The sequence below is a fragment of the Pseudopodoces humilis genome, chromosome 7 (genome assembly GCF_049639895.1).
Source record: "Pseudopodoces humilis isolate 2021_Gansu_Grassland_sample_001 chromosome 7, ASM4963989v1, whole genome shotgun sequence".
NCBI lineage: Eukaryota > Metazoa > Chordata > Aves > Passeriformes > Paridae > Pseudopodoces > Pseudopodoces humilis.
In genome coordinates, this window is record NC_142206.1 from 46559246 (window position 1) to 46576113 (window position 16868).

The 16868-nt window shown below is 36.0% G+C and overlaps 1 protein-coding gene across 4 annotated transcripts in view; it reads right to left on the reverse strand.

Moving 5' to 3' along the window:
* Positions 1–16868, reverse strand: part of TTC7B (tetratricopeptide repeat domain 7B) — a 121634-nt gene that overhangs the window by 9871 nt on the left and 94895 nt on the right. The window lies entirely within an intron of this gene.

Consider the following 16868-nt stretch of genomic DNA (forward strand, 5'->3'; position numbering starts at 1 on the left):
CTTATTTGCCTGAACTTTTGAGACCATGGAAAAGGAATCAGAAGTGAATGATATTCTTCTGAAGTACCTTTTTACATTTATGCATGTGCATTTCTCTCAAATATTCTGAAAAAAACTGCATTAAATATTCAAAGTCAGAACTGAGGTACTAGATAAAAGATAACCAATCTTTTCATTACTAAAACAAATACAACAGAAATTCATAGATTAAATAAATTAAACAGAATTTCATAGATTAAAGCACATAATTCACTTTTTTATTCCTTTTGCCCTTAGCCAGAGAGACTTCTGCATATAAAAATATGTACATACATATGCTATAACTATGACTAATGTCACTGTTTCAAAAGTGTTATGACACCACGGCAACACTTGCTACACTGGCACTACAGTAACCTCTAAGAAAAAGAAGTTATTCTTATTACATATATTAATATATATATTAATAAATATATACATTTTTATAGCATCCCCAGGAAACAGACCACTTCTCCCCCCCAAAGCAGATGTGAACTGCCATCTGCTGCTCAGGCTCAGCATGCTGCTCTGGAAGGGCCATCCTCATGGCAGCGTGCAAAAACCTCCCAGCAGGAGAGGGAATGCTGCACCTCCTCTCTCCTGGGATTCTGAAAGGCAAGGCAGAAGCTGTAGGTAGCTGTTAACCTGCCAGTCTGCCAGGACAGCTGCCAGCAGATTCTTCTTTAAGGGACAGCTATTTTCAGTGGGAAGGGAGGGCCCACACCCTCCCATCTGTGCACCATCAGGCACAGGTCAGAAGAGCCAGAGCCTAACCATTGGCTAAGAAAGGGCTTCTAGCACTTTCAGAAAAATAAAACAAACACTTCCCTGTATATTGACTTACTCTGCACAAAACTGAAAGAAGTTGAACATACTGAAAACTACAGAAAATAGAAAAAACTAAAGAGAAAAGCTCAAACAGCAGTATTTTGGGGAAAAAATATTAAAGAGCTAAGACATCAATGTACCTCAAAAAATCAGCTTGTGCTAGTACTGATCTGGAAGCAAACAGATTAATATAACTGAAGCATCACCTAAGTTTTATAATTAAATTGCATATAAACCTATCACATTTTCTCTCAACTGCTTTTTTGTGGATTAATTGTTAATTGTTAATTTTTTATCTAAAACTTTCAAAAGTAAGGTATTTTCCATTTAATCAACATCAGAACAGGAGAGTCCTCTTAGGTCACTCATTTCTATCCCCTGTTATTATGGACAACTTTACAACAAGATTACTTGCTCTACAGTATTTAGCCTGTAAGTGCAAGGAATCCTCTTCACATCATCTTCCCAATTTTTTCCCTAGCTAGTTTGTTTTTGTTTGCTCCAGTACCAATGCCACTTAGCCTTATTTGGATTATGCATATTCCTGTCATGTTTACAAGGATCATATATTATTATAAAAGTTTCCTACTCCTCCTGCAGAAACACTGCAGAGATTCCCAGTGCCTTGCTACTGTGCAGGCATCCCGGCACTGACCAGGTGTAAGGGCAAGCCACAGGCTGGGTTTGCCATCCAGCCACATTATTTGGGATTACAAGAGAATCCCAGCCCCAGCCTGTGATGAACCAAAGTGAAACCTCTGCCTTAGTGCACACTGAGGCTTCACTTGCCCTGTTGACCAGCCCCAGCTGGTTCCACTGGGCACGGCAGCCTCTCTTCTGGGAACATAATGCAACCAGTGGAGCACAAACACCACCATTGCACAAGGGAAGGAGAATCTGTATGCTTACAAAACTAAAGGTGGACTACACTCTTTGACAAGATGATGATGCTAATAGGGACAAGATGATGTCTTATGTTGTGCCTGGCCAACTCATGCACAATGGAGATACAGCTCTGATCAAGTATTACACCAGGTCTTTGTCCTTCCCAGTCATTTCCATATTCAATCTTGCTCTTGCATTTCTGAAAATTACTTTATTTTTTCACTGAAGGGTCTCCAAATCTCACTTTTAATCAAACTTTGCCTTTGTCATGCACTTCTTCTCACTGAATAGAAGTACTGCAAGAGCTATTCTAAAATTTTCTGCTAACAAATCTAGTAATATTTAGTGAAGCCTCAGTTATTTCATCAACTCGTTCTTCCAGAATTCTGGTCAAATCCTCCATACTCTTCCAGCAGCAAGTACTTGCCATCATTTCCATACTTTTATCGCCACTGCTAATTTTACCTCTGCCATCCATGATGAATATGACATTCCTGTTGAAGATTGAGGCAAAATACGACTTGCAATTATGGACTTTTTGTAAGTGGATATCCATCACTGCTCTGATTGACCCTGCATGTTAAATCATATTCTCTGGTTGGTTTATGGTTCTTGAAATACATTTTTCAAGCTGCATAATAAATTAGTGCACAAGGTTGGAATCTGCAGAGAAAATGTAATTCCAAATGCTGTTTCTCCTTCAGTCCTCTCCTTTGGTTTACTATTGTCAGCTGACAGGCAGCTGGAATAAATTTGAGTCCTGCTTCTCTGAGTGTAAGAGCCTTGTCCATTTGAGTCACTTTTCTAGTTCACTGGAGCACAGTTGGCAGGAAGAACAAGAATGACAGAAAATGCACTCCCCCACAAAGCTAGGATTTGATCAGAGCAAGCAAACTGGGAAGTTAATGTTCTCTGAGTAAAGAGCTGAAATGCAGAGTAGCAGATTCCAATTTTCAAGGAAAGTATTTTCATGGCACAACAACTACAGCAACACTATGGGTTTGGTAGAAAAGGTGGGAATTCTGGAACTTAAGTGAGCTGTTGAGTCTGAGGTGAGATACAAACATTTCCTACCAGCTATTGTGTTAAACATCCATGGATATATCTTCACAAAAATATTCAGATATAATCTTACATTAAGTCAAATGTAATCCACACAGCAGAAAGACCATGCCTACATATAACATATCCCTAAGTTTTTGAGGCTTAGGCTTTGATTCTGCAGCAAATGAGGTGAATTTGGATGGCCAAGCTAAAGCTACCTCATTTATTTTCCAGAGATCACCAGCTGCTCATACTACCACATGACAATTTTAAAGGAAATTAAGTTTGACATGTCAATTACTTTAATAGATCTGACAGCATTTCATACTGTTTTATACTTTACATCAGAACCAGTTATTTCTGGCAACTGTAACCTACCAACTTGTGGCTAGGCATTCAGTTAATATGACAAAACATAATCACAGACTGCATTTATGTCACAGCACTACATAGCCCTCTGGTAAATCTTTAGGTCCATGACCCTCACAATACCATCTGTTCCAATGCTAGTGTGGCTATCACTTTTTTGAAATGGTCAAAAATTAAAAACCAGACAGAATCCCAAAGAAGCTATTGTCAGGTGTCAGGACAAACTGTAACAAGGACCATGGAAAAATGGAAATTGAAATGGCTTTGCAGCTGATAGAGGTTCACCTGCTCATATCATTTGAACATTCGTTAACACATGACAATATCTGCCTCAATTTATTACTTGCACCCATTTAGAAAATAAGGGGGTTGTTTTTAAATGAGAGAAAGTACTTTTAAAACAGTGTCTTTATTTTAAAATGCTTATTTTAAGGTAAAAAAACCATCAGGGACATTCTAATTAAGAAGCCAGGGCAAAATCCTTTCTTTTAGTAGGTCAGATCACTTCTGATAGATAGCAAGTATTCTTAGATGGCAAGTATTCTTTCAAAATGCTACCTAACACCACCTTTGACCATGTAGATTTAGAGTTTTGAAACCATTTTCACACCATATATTGTACAGAAGAAATGTTGAATCCACATGATTTTTTTTATTTCTATAGCCCTTTACAGATAAGGTCTTTATATAACTCACAACTCACAATTTCATCTAAACATATTATGCTATGCAGGAATACAGCTAACTAAGCTAATGTAGCACAATGTTACGTTCTGGAATTTTTTAAAGTCAACTTTTAACAGCACTGGCTGCAGTGAAACCTGGTTTGGTTTTCTAATGACTGTGTCTTACATCACTGCAGTGGAGAATTTACAAATGCTCACTCTTGTGTGTTTGCTGATACCTAATAAAAATCTGAAATAATGAAAAAGTCTTGGTAGTCTTTCCTCCTGCCTCTATTTTTGTAATATTTGCACAAGTCTTCTCTTTTTTTTTTCATCATTCCCTCTTCTGTCCAGATGAAACAAAGGTATTAAAAAATGATTTCCTATGCCAGATTTCCTAAGGATATTGGTCTTAAGTAGTAAGTTCAATGTGTGAGATGCAAACAGTGTATTAGTAGTGGCTGAGGAGGATTGAACACACTGAATTTCAGGAAACCATTTCACCAACATCACTGATAAAAGACTAATTATTGGAACCCAGAAAAAATGGAACTCGTATGTTAATTTTAGATAAATCCATAAAAGAAGCATTTGTAAATTCATTTACAAAGTTTAGTTCCTGGAATAACAGGAAAGCATTTTAAAACTTGGGGATCTTTCATAAAAATATTTAGGAAAAAAAATGTAGAAACAATCAAATGTCTGCATCCTAATGGGCCTACTAAAGCACGCTATATTGCTCTAGTGATTTAGGGTAGTGTCTTTCCTTGCAGGGCTTAGCTTTTAACAGGGTGAACAATGATCATGTTTTCATATTTCTGCCAAGTAAGTGCTTTGCTAATGAATTGCTTTGCTTTGTTCATCTGAGCAGTACTAAAAGACTGAAGATTTCTTCCAGGTCAAATGCTTTATGTATAGATACATGGTTCTTGTATATGAGCACTCCATTTTAACTCAGTGTTCTTCTAATATTTCTTTTTTCCTTCAATTCTATACTAGCTCTCAAGAAAGAGCAGCTGTTCTTAAAATCAACTTCAAATCTAATTTAAGGGCTATCTCTTGAAAGCCAGCTTCCTTGAAGCATCACACCAGCACCTACCACAACACAGGATTTCTCAGATTAGTGTGAAAAAGCCACACATGTATAAACTACACATCGGGGATTAGCAGAAAGAAGCTGTAATGCAGCGTGATGCAGAAAGTTTTCACAATTTGCCAACACTCCAATGAGTGCATCTTATTACAAAACTACCTTCAGCCTCAACATCTGGACAGTAATATATACTTACAGCCATTGTGACACACTTCAAGGTATTAAGCAGCCCTCTTTTGTTTACCTCCCACTAATCACAGAACAGGAGCACAGAGTTATGGTTTGCCATTTCTTAGCAAACTGATCTTCCCCAGAGGGTATTATCCCTCTTCAGGGAAAAGCTGGCCTGAAGTCTTACTCAAAACTGTATTTATTGCATATAATGGTAATTACATAAGCACACAAACAACATAACAGAGAAAGAAGATTTATGACATTAGTTCTCCAAAACTGACTGTGGTTACACACAAATAAACATTCCAGAGATACAGTTGTGCTCACCAGTTCAAGTTAAGGACTATTATAGTCTTCAATCTTCCCAAGGACATAAAACATGACTTAACTCTTTTTTGTTAAAAAATAGGTATGATTCTCATTTGTAGGAAGATGTACCGATGCATAGACCTGAACAGAACAACTAAGAAAAACTAACCACTCATTGTATAATAAAAGCAGCAATCCTTTTTCTTTTAGATTTCTATACACACGTACTTCATATTTTGGTTTGAAGTTACTGTCTCTTGAATTGATCTTACTACCAAGTAAAAATGTAAGATAAGAAACAAAGATTTATAGAAGTAGTTTACCTTTATTGCCTACAAAAGAATGCCACTAAAAAAAACAGTGCAACGTTTAACTGAGCTCTCAAAACCGGAGCAAAAAGAAATCACAGAAGCAACGTACTGATGCCTCAGGTACTTCTGAACCAGTCTGCTATCCAAAGAGACATCTCCTTCACCAACCATCTCAGCTGCAATGACTTGGGAAATAATATATTCATTGAGCAAATCCAAGACAACATTGACAAATCTTCCATAAAGGGAGGGAACTGGGAGAGAGAGAGATGTAGGGAAGTGCAGTGATATATTATTTAAGAGTATTGAAAGTGAATGATACAAGGACTTCATTTTACATGGCTGAGCTGAATGGCTATCAAGGAGCTGCCACAGACTCCTTCACTTAAACTGCATGCAAAGGCAAGAATTATCAAATATATAGTTTTCACTGATAAATGATAGAACTGATTTAATAATCTGCATTTTAATAGGAGGACAATCAATGACAGTACTAAATTTAAATATCATAAGGGAAAATCCTCTTAAAGCCTGTCAATCATCTGCAAGTCAAAACCCACAAAAGACACTCCACAGGCTCTTTTCAGCAGGCAGTGGGAATACTGATGTTGCTGCCCTAACAAGATTGACATCGGAGATGCCTATGGGGAAAATTATTTTCTTCACAGTGCAAAGGCACTGGAAAGAATAATCACAGGAATTAAATGTGAGTCCCATGAATATGATTCTCAGAATGAGAAATTAGGAGGCTTGTAGTGTATTTAAAGCCAGGTACATCACACTACCTATGCTTCAGATTCTCTATTTCTTACTGGGAATACATGCTTCAGGGCCAAATATATTTGAAATTTAACATGTTGAGCTCTCAAAATTATTATGAAAAAAAATAGTAAAACCTATTTAAAATATCTAAATTTTTGATTCAGAAAAAGAGTAAAAAATACTTGAGTTATTGTCTTACTCTCTGACATACCAACTCTTAGTTGCTGTAACACTTGCAGATGCTCAGCTTAGCCAGTTACTTTTTATTCTTCCAAATTTCTTCAGATGCTTAAATATTCATGCCTAAAAATATAATAACTATAACTAACGATATTTTTTTTTCAAATGCCAAGAGTTGTTCGCAAAGCTAGTGTTTTAACAAAATATTCAGACTAAAGTCATGATTAGCTGGTGAAACTAAAGAGCTCTTACCTCTTGGCTCTCTATAAAGTCCACACATATTAGTATCAAAATCTAAAAGATGCAGATCAACACTGTACTGCTGACTGAAAAGTGATGAAAGACCAACATAGCTTTCTATTTTCAAGTTTACCATTACTCAGTCTCATTCATGATGTATTTTTCCACTCATCTTAGCTTAACCAGGTTGTTTACCATGATAGAAGTAGCATTGAAAGCATTAACAGCTCTAAATCTGCAGTCAGTTTTATTCAGAGAACACACTGGCCTTTTCCAGTGAGATGAAGTACACAAAGCAGCCAGAGATCATGTCTCCTCTCCTACTGAGAAAGCAAGAGATGGCAGCTTTCTGAATAGTGTCACCACATAATTTTCTTCATGCCATTTGTTGCTACTTGTTGAAGAGAATATACTCTAAATGGAATAATAATGGAAAAATAACCATCACACCTTCAAAATTAACAGTTTTCAGAGATGCACAAAACCCAGTTCAGATTTTCCTGCAAATTAAAGCTCACTGAAATAATTGCTTTCTCTATAATTAATTTGTTAATCTAGATTAAAAAATAATTTGACATAAAAAGCAGCCCATTGCTAACCTTAAAGGCCCATTCTCTAACTCCATCTAACAAGTTTGCTACCAGAAAATATAGTCTATTTTATAGAAGTCTATTCATGGAGAAAATATATTATGCTATTCACACATAGTACATTTGTTGAATTCTTTCACAGTGCAAGGTGCAACTCATCTTTAAACAGTAGACTCATGAGCAGGGGAATTATTGCTAAGTATAAAACTGGTTAGAAGAGAAGCTAATATTCAGCAAATGGAAAAGAGGTCTTCAAATAAAATTTAAAATGAGATGAGCTGAAGAGGGAGAGAGAGAGACATAAGAAGACTGCTCCAGACTGGGGATTTGCAGAAAAAAACTCTGAACCAGAGTAGACAACTTATCTGGGGAATACAGCTGCTTGACATAACCTTACAAAAGTGAGCATTAAAATTATTTCCTGGTTGCTTCCAGATCTCTAGTTCTGTATTAAGGTAGGCTACTTTCTGCTTGACAAGGATAAGATAAAGCACAGTTTTCAAGAAAATGTTGTTTTTAGTTCCTAGTCAGAAAAAAAATAATTATAATTGATTAGGTAACTTCTGGTCCTCTCAAGAGCAGTCTGTTTTCTCAGGAAATAGCATCTGCCAAAGCAAGTAAATCTCCCCTTTGACAAATATAAAGCGAAAAAAAAAAGATCATTTAACCAATGCATAGAAATACACCTGAAAACTGCACGAGATTTATAGCAAAACACATATACTGATAATTCCTGGACCATTTTATAAGAATACCTTTTTCTAAGACAGACTGAGAAAGGGTCAGGGCTCAGACACCTGGCAATGGTGCTGCAAGTTTCTCTTACACATTTACTCACCACCTCAACTAAGCCACATGGAATAGTTTATCTCGTTCAGATTGCCGCTGATGGTAGCACTTAAGTTATATTTCACCAATTTGAAAAGTTATGCAGCACAAGAAAAAGAAAATAAAAAAATAAGATGTGTAGATGATTGCAGGCTTCAAATGTTCTGTAGTTAAAGAGTACTCACCTACAGAATTTTACAACAGAACCTTTCTCAGAAGGAAAGTAAAATCTCTCGTTCATTTAAAGTTGAGGATGGCTGTGTTCTCAAAGCCTTTTTCACATTCTTTAAATTTATCACCCCCAATCCTTACAAATAGTCCTTTATTAATTATATGAAATTCAATTATAAGTGATTAGATGCCAGATGTTACCTACAAGCAAAGCATACCAGGTGCTACATAGCTTTTATTGCTGTGTAAGTTCTCCACCCCAGTTATAAAGGAATACTTTAATAAATTCAATGAGCACAAAAATGCCCAGGGAAGCAAAATAATCATAATTAGCTCAGTGCATACTTCAGCAGAATGACTTAATTTAAAAAGTGTTTTGGAAAGCAATTCTCATATTGAAAGGCAATTACACAGAGCAAAATAAAAATAGAACTTTTGAGATCCATGCAAAAAAGCATCAGCAAGTATCCATGAAAAGGCATGTAAGAGACTATAGAGGACAGCAGGGAAGAGCACATATTTTCAATTTTTTCCATGCCTTCTCTCTTTTCCTTTTTGTTCTTTTTTTGAAAATAAGGAGAACTTAAATATCAAGAACAACTATTAGCACTTTACTGGCACGAGGCCTCCTGGCCATTTCCTGAATTACTAAGACCATTAAGACTACTGACATTTTCCTTCTGTTAAATTAGTCATCCTTGTTAATATTTTTTTGATTAGTATAAATCTGTATGTTTTACATTCTATTTTAGGCAGCCAGTTACCCAGAAAAAAGGCACAGAGGAAAAGGGATGTCAACAAAACCCATCTGTCAATGACTTTAATGTAGTCAGCCCTTTAGAGGGTAAAAGGCATAAGAAGATGGAAAGACTCTGGACTTCTAACAAGAATTACCCTTTCTAAAATCTACCAAAAAAAAAAAAAAAAAAGCTTGAAAAAGGAAATAATTATTATCATTATGCTGTGATCAAATGCTTTTACAGTCCTGCTGGCTCTTCATGATCTCTACTTAGTGCTACAAAAGAGATACTTCCCATGTAAACAACAGTAAAGAGTCATAAATATTTTGTTTTCTTTGAGCAGTATTGGACACATCTCTGTTTATAGAATCCTCAGTGCAGATCATTAGGGTATACTTGAACTTTTAAGATAACCACCAAGAGAGACAGAAGCCCAAAAACTTAATTTCTGGAGATCCCAGCTGAGCCTTTTCAGTTGCACTGTTTTGCTACTGACACTGTCTGTAAAGACAGTAAGATGTATCCAAATACTAAGGCATATTTGTAGGCCAGAATATATGTATAGATACATATATGTGTACATTTTATATGCACATAGTTAACAGTTGAGAAGGGTGTTAATCTCTTGCACCTTCCTTCCATGATTGCTACGGGTAATATACCATGAAAACAAGAGAAGAAAGAACAAAATCTATGATTTATAGATTTTTACCACTGGTAAAAAAAAAAAAGCAAGTCTTGCATAACAGGAAAATGTAACAAGACTTTGTCCACAGAAAAGTGTTCCCATCATATTTCCTAACACAAATCATTACCTCTATCTACAAAGCTTGCCTTGCTTGCATTCCTAGAAACACAGGATGACAGAAGTAGGAAGGGAACTTAAGATTCTCTACAGCCAAACTTGAATTAGAGTTATTTAGAGTGGGTTGTCAAGGGCTGTCAGATTTTGAGTATCTCCAAGGATGTGAACCCCCACAAACTCTTGGTAAACGGATGCATCTTACACCTGCATCTAAAATACTGTTACCATTACACAAATGCTCCTGTTCCTGCCAATTCCTTGAAACAGTGTAGGGCAGGGAATCCTACCTCAGATGCTTTGTTATGATGTCTAGAAAACCAAAGCCCTGTTCCAGACTGGGCCACTGTGATGTTTGGATTTTTTCCTTGAACTTGAAACTATACTTGGTTGCTACTTCCCAAATTATAATATTTGATCCATGGTTGCTGTATACCAAGTGAACTAATAATAGCTCAGCTTTGATAACAGAACCCAATTTGAAAACTTTATTCTATACAATGTGAATCAAAGCTTGAGATGAACACTACTTGTGTTTCAAAAATTAAAACAAACATTATTAAAATCTTCGAAGCAAGTAAGTAATACTGCACATTGCAGACTAACCTGCTTCAACAGCAAATTGTCATGAATTATCTGATGGGTGAAATTTTATCAGTTCAACACAATACCATAAAAACAGTGTAATGATTTGTGACCTGCCAAATAAAGAGCAGTAACTCTAGCCAAAGCATCCCTTCCTTCTGCCAGCACCTGCCACTAATTAATTTTCCACTTTTTTAAATGGGAACAAACAGAAGTGATAAAATGATTTCTGGCAAGCTGTTCCTGAATAGATAAACTGTGGAAAAATCTATCACACAGATAACATGAAAACAGAAATTTAAAGCTGAGATTGTGGGCAAAAATACTTATACCAAAAAAACCTAACAATAAAAAAAAAAAACCAAACAAATAACAACCAACCAGCCAACCAAACAAAAAATCCCTCACCAAAAACAAACAAACCCCAAACAAACACCCTCCAAAGTTAAAAAAACCCACCCCAGATTCCTAAGCCTTTAAATGTTTGGGGTTTTTTTGTCTACTTTTAAATTAGCTTTCCTGTGATTTCTATTTGAAAGAGTTTCTCTCTCTGTTCAGAAAGCTGCCTTAACCATTGCTACTAGATTCTCAATAAATAGTACACCTCAACAGCTTCGTTCCTCCATGAGTACAGTTCCATTCAGTACAGCCACTGTGCATGCTCCACAAAATCAGATTGCCTTTTGCATCTTCAGCTACTCAGATTGTCCAAACCAAACAACCATTTTAGCAAGCTGCAGAATTCCCCTTGTAATGGCTGACAGCTGAGGACAGCACCAGTGAGTTGAAGGGACCTTAGGGAACTCGCTCTCACAGGGTGAAAAGCATCCAAGAATGGAGGTATTTTCTTGTTGAAAGATCTGCTTCTGTCACAGCTGCTTTAAGCCATTTGGAGTAAATACAGAGTAATGTGAAAAGAAAATCTGTTACGAAGCAGGACCTGTAATACCATCAGCCCCATAATTCCACTTAGAGAAGAGCAGCTCTCAGGGAATCAACAAAGTCTTGGGGAGCTTACTGCTTCAAGTTATAAACAAAATTAGTGCTGCAAATTCCTACAGTCACTTCCTGTTTAGGTTCTAGTTTGAACTCAAATTTTTATCAGTTATTGTTGTCAAATACTGAACATATATAGATCGGCTTTAAAAGAGTACTATGAATTTCAGATATAGCATTTAGGAATTAAGAAATTCTATTAATCTTTCTGCAAGTCATTATGAAGTGGTTAACTACTGTATTTGATCACAACATTAAAAATAAAAAAAGGTAACTTTAAAACAAACAGGGAAAAAAAAACTTCCCTAATTTTTCACCTTGATTTCCACTGTATTATACTTCAAGTGCTAATGACCATGCAAGTTGATTTTATGCAATTTTTAACTGCACCAAGCACTGATGGTTTTCTCTTGTAAGGATAAAAGGGGAAATAATATTTTCATGACAGAAAAGAATAGAGCCTGTGAGTGCCTCATAGCAGATGAAGTATTTAAAATGTATCAAAATGGTTCTTGAGTCACTTGAACTCAATGGTTCCCAGGTTAAAATGCAAGCAGAGTGGCCAGTGTTTTTTCAGGGTACCAAATGCAATCATTTGAAATATTTAGATGTTTAGAAGTGGTCAAATCACAGTAAAATGCCTTCTGTAAGGAGCAGTGAGTTTTTGGCCAAACATATATTTTGCTTTTTCTACTTTTTGTGAAATGCTTGTGAAGTTTCTGAAGGGCAAACCCACAACATTTCACTAACAAATCTAACAAAACCAATGACTTTTATTTCTCCATTCTTCTTCAACCACCCTGTGTGTAAGGATGCACTTAGAGAGTGAGTCAGTGACTGTAATCAGTTACAACCCAAACCACCCATGAGAATGAGCACAATGTGCTTAGGACAAACCTATGTGGCCCAAATCAACAATTTTACTATGCAGAGGCCTGAGGATGAAAAATCAAATGAATTACTGAATGTTCTCCAGAAGAGAACACTGAATCACTGAAAGAAAAAAGTTAGTTGTATCACTGTGTTTAGAGTTTCTTTTCTTTAACTCCCATGACCCTTTCAAACAGGGTCTGAATTCATGTTTGAAAGTCTTCTCTGTTTTTCCTTTCTTTCAGTTAACTCAACATCTGTGACAGGCTCATAAGCACACACTCCCTATACATACTGCCAGACTTCTTTCTAGAAGTGTCTTTGAGTTGAAAAAATACATAAGAAGTCAGTATAGTACAGTAAGAAATAAATAACAGTACATTTATAACTGAGAGATAATGCACACATAGTTAAGCTAAGCCTTAAGAGATCTGGTTTAGCTATGCATAATTATAGGAAACTAACAGGTATCTAATAGCGTGAAGTAGGGAATGCAACTCCTTAAGACACTGCTTTTTGAAAACTAATTTCTACATGAGTAAATTGTTTAAGTAATCTCTCCCTTTCTGTTTTAGTTTTCTGCTTTTAGAACCTAAGTTACTAATTGCATTAACTGGCAAGTGCTATGATGAATTACTCGATATTCAGAGAATACTACAGTCTTCTGGGATTATAACAGCATACAAAAGCTGGATACTTATTTCATCTCAAAGCTACATTTAAGTAGGAAATTTTCAGCCTGAGAGAGAATACATAAATTTGTTTCCTGGACAATGGATTGAAATACTCATTGCCATTTCAGGCATTCCTGAATGATGGCCTTTTTTAGGACTTTTCAGACGTCAGCAGTAAGGGCTACTTTCCACAACAGCACTCTGACTGCAGAAGATAAAAGAATGTTTATTCTTTTTTTTCACAGGGGAGGAGAACAATGACAAAAGCAGGAAGGCAGCAGTAATGCAGAAATCTGGAAGTGGTGATAAAGGGTAGGGAGAATGGAGAAAGTTGTATAAATAAATCCATTCTGCCCAAAATCAGGCAGGTGATAACCATAGGTATATGACACTGAAGTGTAAATCATCTTTTTAAAATTAAGTAATTAAAGAAAATTTTAAATTTCATTAGGTGTGAGAAAAAAATATTTGAAATGCAGAAAACAAAACAAAGCATTTCCAACTTTTAGAACACAAGTTCATGCTGTTTTTTCTTACTGCACTATACAAACCTTAAAAAGAAAGGACACTGCATTTGTTCAAAAGAATTACTGCTGCATTCTGTAAAGTACACCTAATTAATACTGACATGTTATTGCTTCCCTCTTGACGTCTTGTGAACAGTCAGAGCTAGCCAAATAGCAAGCTGGTACAACCTCTGGCTTGGAGAAAATTTCAGTTAGTGACAAACGGTAAAAAATAGCACCTGAGAACAAGGCAGAGCCTAAAATGAACATTTCTCAAGAAAATAAAGTGAATGAAGGTATGGATTAAAATATTAACTGTATAGTGAATAATAATTTAGTTCCACAAGGAACTGCAGAGATATAAACAACATTTCTCTTTGAAAAAAAACTAGTTTTGTTGTTCAGTTTATTTAATCAATAAGCCCCCAACATCTTAGCAGGGGTGGAAATAGCAGTGAGCAGGAACACGGACATGCTGCCCCTGCAGCCAGTTCTTTGTTGGAATAGTTCCCATCTTATGTAATGCAACAGTATGACCCAAGCAGTTCCATTTCCCAAGTTTAGTTGAGCAGAATACAGCTAAACCATTTTTCATTTACTCATGAATCAAGTCCCTAACATTTGGTGTTGCATTGTCTTAGGTATTTCATTAGTAAGGTAAAAACCTTCCCCATCAAACCCTCCCATTTATTATTATCATTCTGTTGACAAACAAATGATGAAAAAAATGGCAAAAATGTTGGCAAAAATGATGAAAGAGATCTCTTTTGTCCCTCTTAACGGCTTCAATTTTCACACCATCATCAAGACCTCTTGGTTTTCATTTTAGTAATTTTTTTGAAACAGGAGTAAATATGTGAAGACCTTAGACAGCAGAAAAATGAGTGTGGAATTGTTTCTTTTAAAAAATTGTAATTTTGCAAAAATGATGATGCCAACCAATAAAAAGTAATTTCATTCAGATAATACAATAGACTTCTGCAGAGTCTTCATGGTCACACTAAAGGAATATGGAGCCTGCATGACAGACAAATTTAAGAGTCTTTTTGCAGAAACTCCAAAGCACAGCACACGCTGTAACTCACAGGAAGTACAATACTTCTGAAGCCACCAAACTAACCTTTCTAGTCTTTACTCACACTTTTAAATTAACAAGGTTGTTTGTGCACAGAAACAGAAGATCATATCAGGAATAGGTACTTAGAGATACTTATGCCGAAAATATTGTATGAAATGTTATAGGAAAAATAGCAAATTTTTCAAAGTTTAGCTTTTCATCCTTCTTACCAGAGTGATGTAACATCATTAGAAGGATGGATTATAAAAGGAGAAAATTCCTATTCCAAATATGTTATTGTTGTTCATACAAATTGAAACAAACATTTTATTTAGCTTTTTATTTTTTTTTCCTCTGGAAAACTACAAAGACTCTCTCAAATCAAGATTTCCAAACCACAGCATCAGGAAATTTTACTGAGTGTCAAATGTCACTCATTTTAAAATTTTAATAAAAACAAACAAAAGTCCTTCCAAACTGATTTCAGGTTCAACTACTTCAAGTAATTTCACTTGGAGAAGCAGGCCTGGATACAGATGCTGCATGCTAAAACTCATGCCATCCTTAAATCTTACTTGCTTTTTGTTGCATTTTTCACATTAAGTTACTATGATCTATACTCAGTATTTACCCTTCAAAAGGAAATTCACCAAAACTTATTAAATAAATATAGGTTCTAAGGTTACTTTTATGTGGAAACAGTTGCATTTGATATTGATTTCTAAGCATTGCTAGAAAGCCATATAATATATTTTTAAAATATTAAAATAAGGGGCTTTTGCACAGAACTTTCATTCATAAACCAACTGTCAGCTTAGAAGTGTGAATACAAATATTAGAAGTTAATGTTTCAGCTGTTGTCATAGAGGCTGGTACCTCCACATCGCTGTTGCTATAGCTCCCCTGCCATTGAGATCATATCTCCTCATAATAAATAGGTAAATATACACAAACAAAGTGTTGGGATGTACAGATATTCATCTATACACACAGGCAAGAGTAAGCACTGTAAGCTTCCTCATTAAAATACTTTTTGCAATAGTCAAAAGGTCAAGAAGGATACAGAATCTTTTACTCTCTCCTACATGAAATTACATAGACAAGTATTTTTATAGCATACATCTTGAATACTTGTATTTAAGCAGCATAAATCTCTCAGAATCTACTCAAAACAATATCCTAGTGCAGAAAAGGTATAGAACAGTAGGAAAAGCTCTTAGAAACAAAATTTTCAATTATAAGAATCCTTAAAAAGGACTGTCCAATCCAATGAAATGAACGGTTACCTTCAAGCTTGGACTCAAACAGAAAATCTCATTAAAAGGAAACCTAGATTGGAAGCCCAGTAATTTTCATCTCACATGCCTCTTAGACAGCTAATTTCTCAGCCATTCTGAAGAGCACAGTGTGTTTACAGACTATTTATTCAAAGGCACATTCAGAGGAGGGGCAAAAAGACACCCAGCAAAACATGAGCTTTCATTTTCACTGAGTTACACTGCTTTAGATTGACTGCCTGCTTCTTCAAGAAAGGGAACCTTTTGGCATTTGTCAGCAGGCTCAAATATCCTGAAATGCTGAAAAGGTGAAATAAAAAACTTCTGCTGTGCTGCCTTTCTAGCCGATCTTTTGTCTCATATGTTTCCCTCAGGGATGCACAAGAAATTTCTCTGAATAATTCATAAGTACCTAGGCAGAAACCAGCTTCTACTTCTACTGAACAAGAAGATGGGGTAAGAAGCTGATCTCAGCTGTTTTATTCTGCTCTATCTGGAAGAAAACTGGATTAAAAGAAAGCAATTTTCCTAACATAGTAAGCACACAACATATACATGTATGTATCTTTGAAGGATATAAACAACCACACCTTTTTACCGGGGAAGGTAACTTTGTACTTAAAGCATTTGAGGGCAAGACTGATTCTCTACCTTTCAAAAACACAAAAAGTCACATAGCACAAGGGTAATCAATAAACATGCAGAATGCAGAAAACAGCTGTACTCTGCACTGGTGTGGCCTCGAGTCCTGTGTGCAGTTTTGGCACCACAATGTAAGAAGGACATCAAGGTACTGGAAGACATCCAAAGGAGGGCACTGAGGATGGTGAAGGGCCTTGAGGGGAAGCTGTGTGAGGACTGGCTGAGGTCACTTGGTCTGTTCAGCCTGGAGAA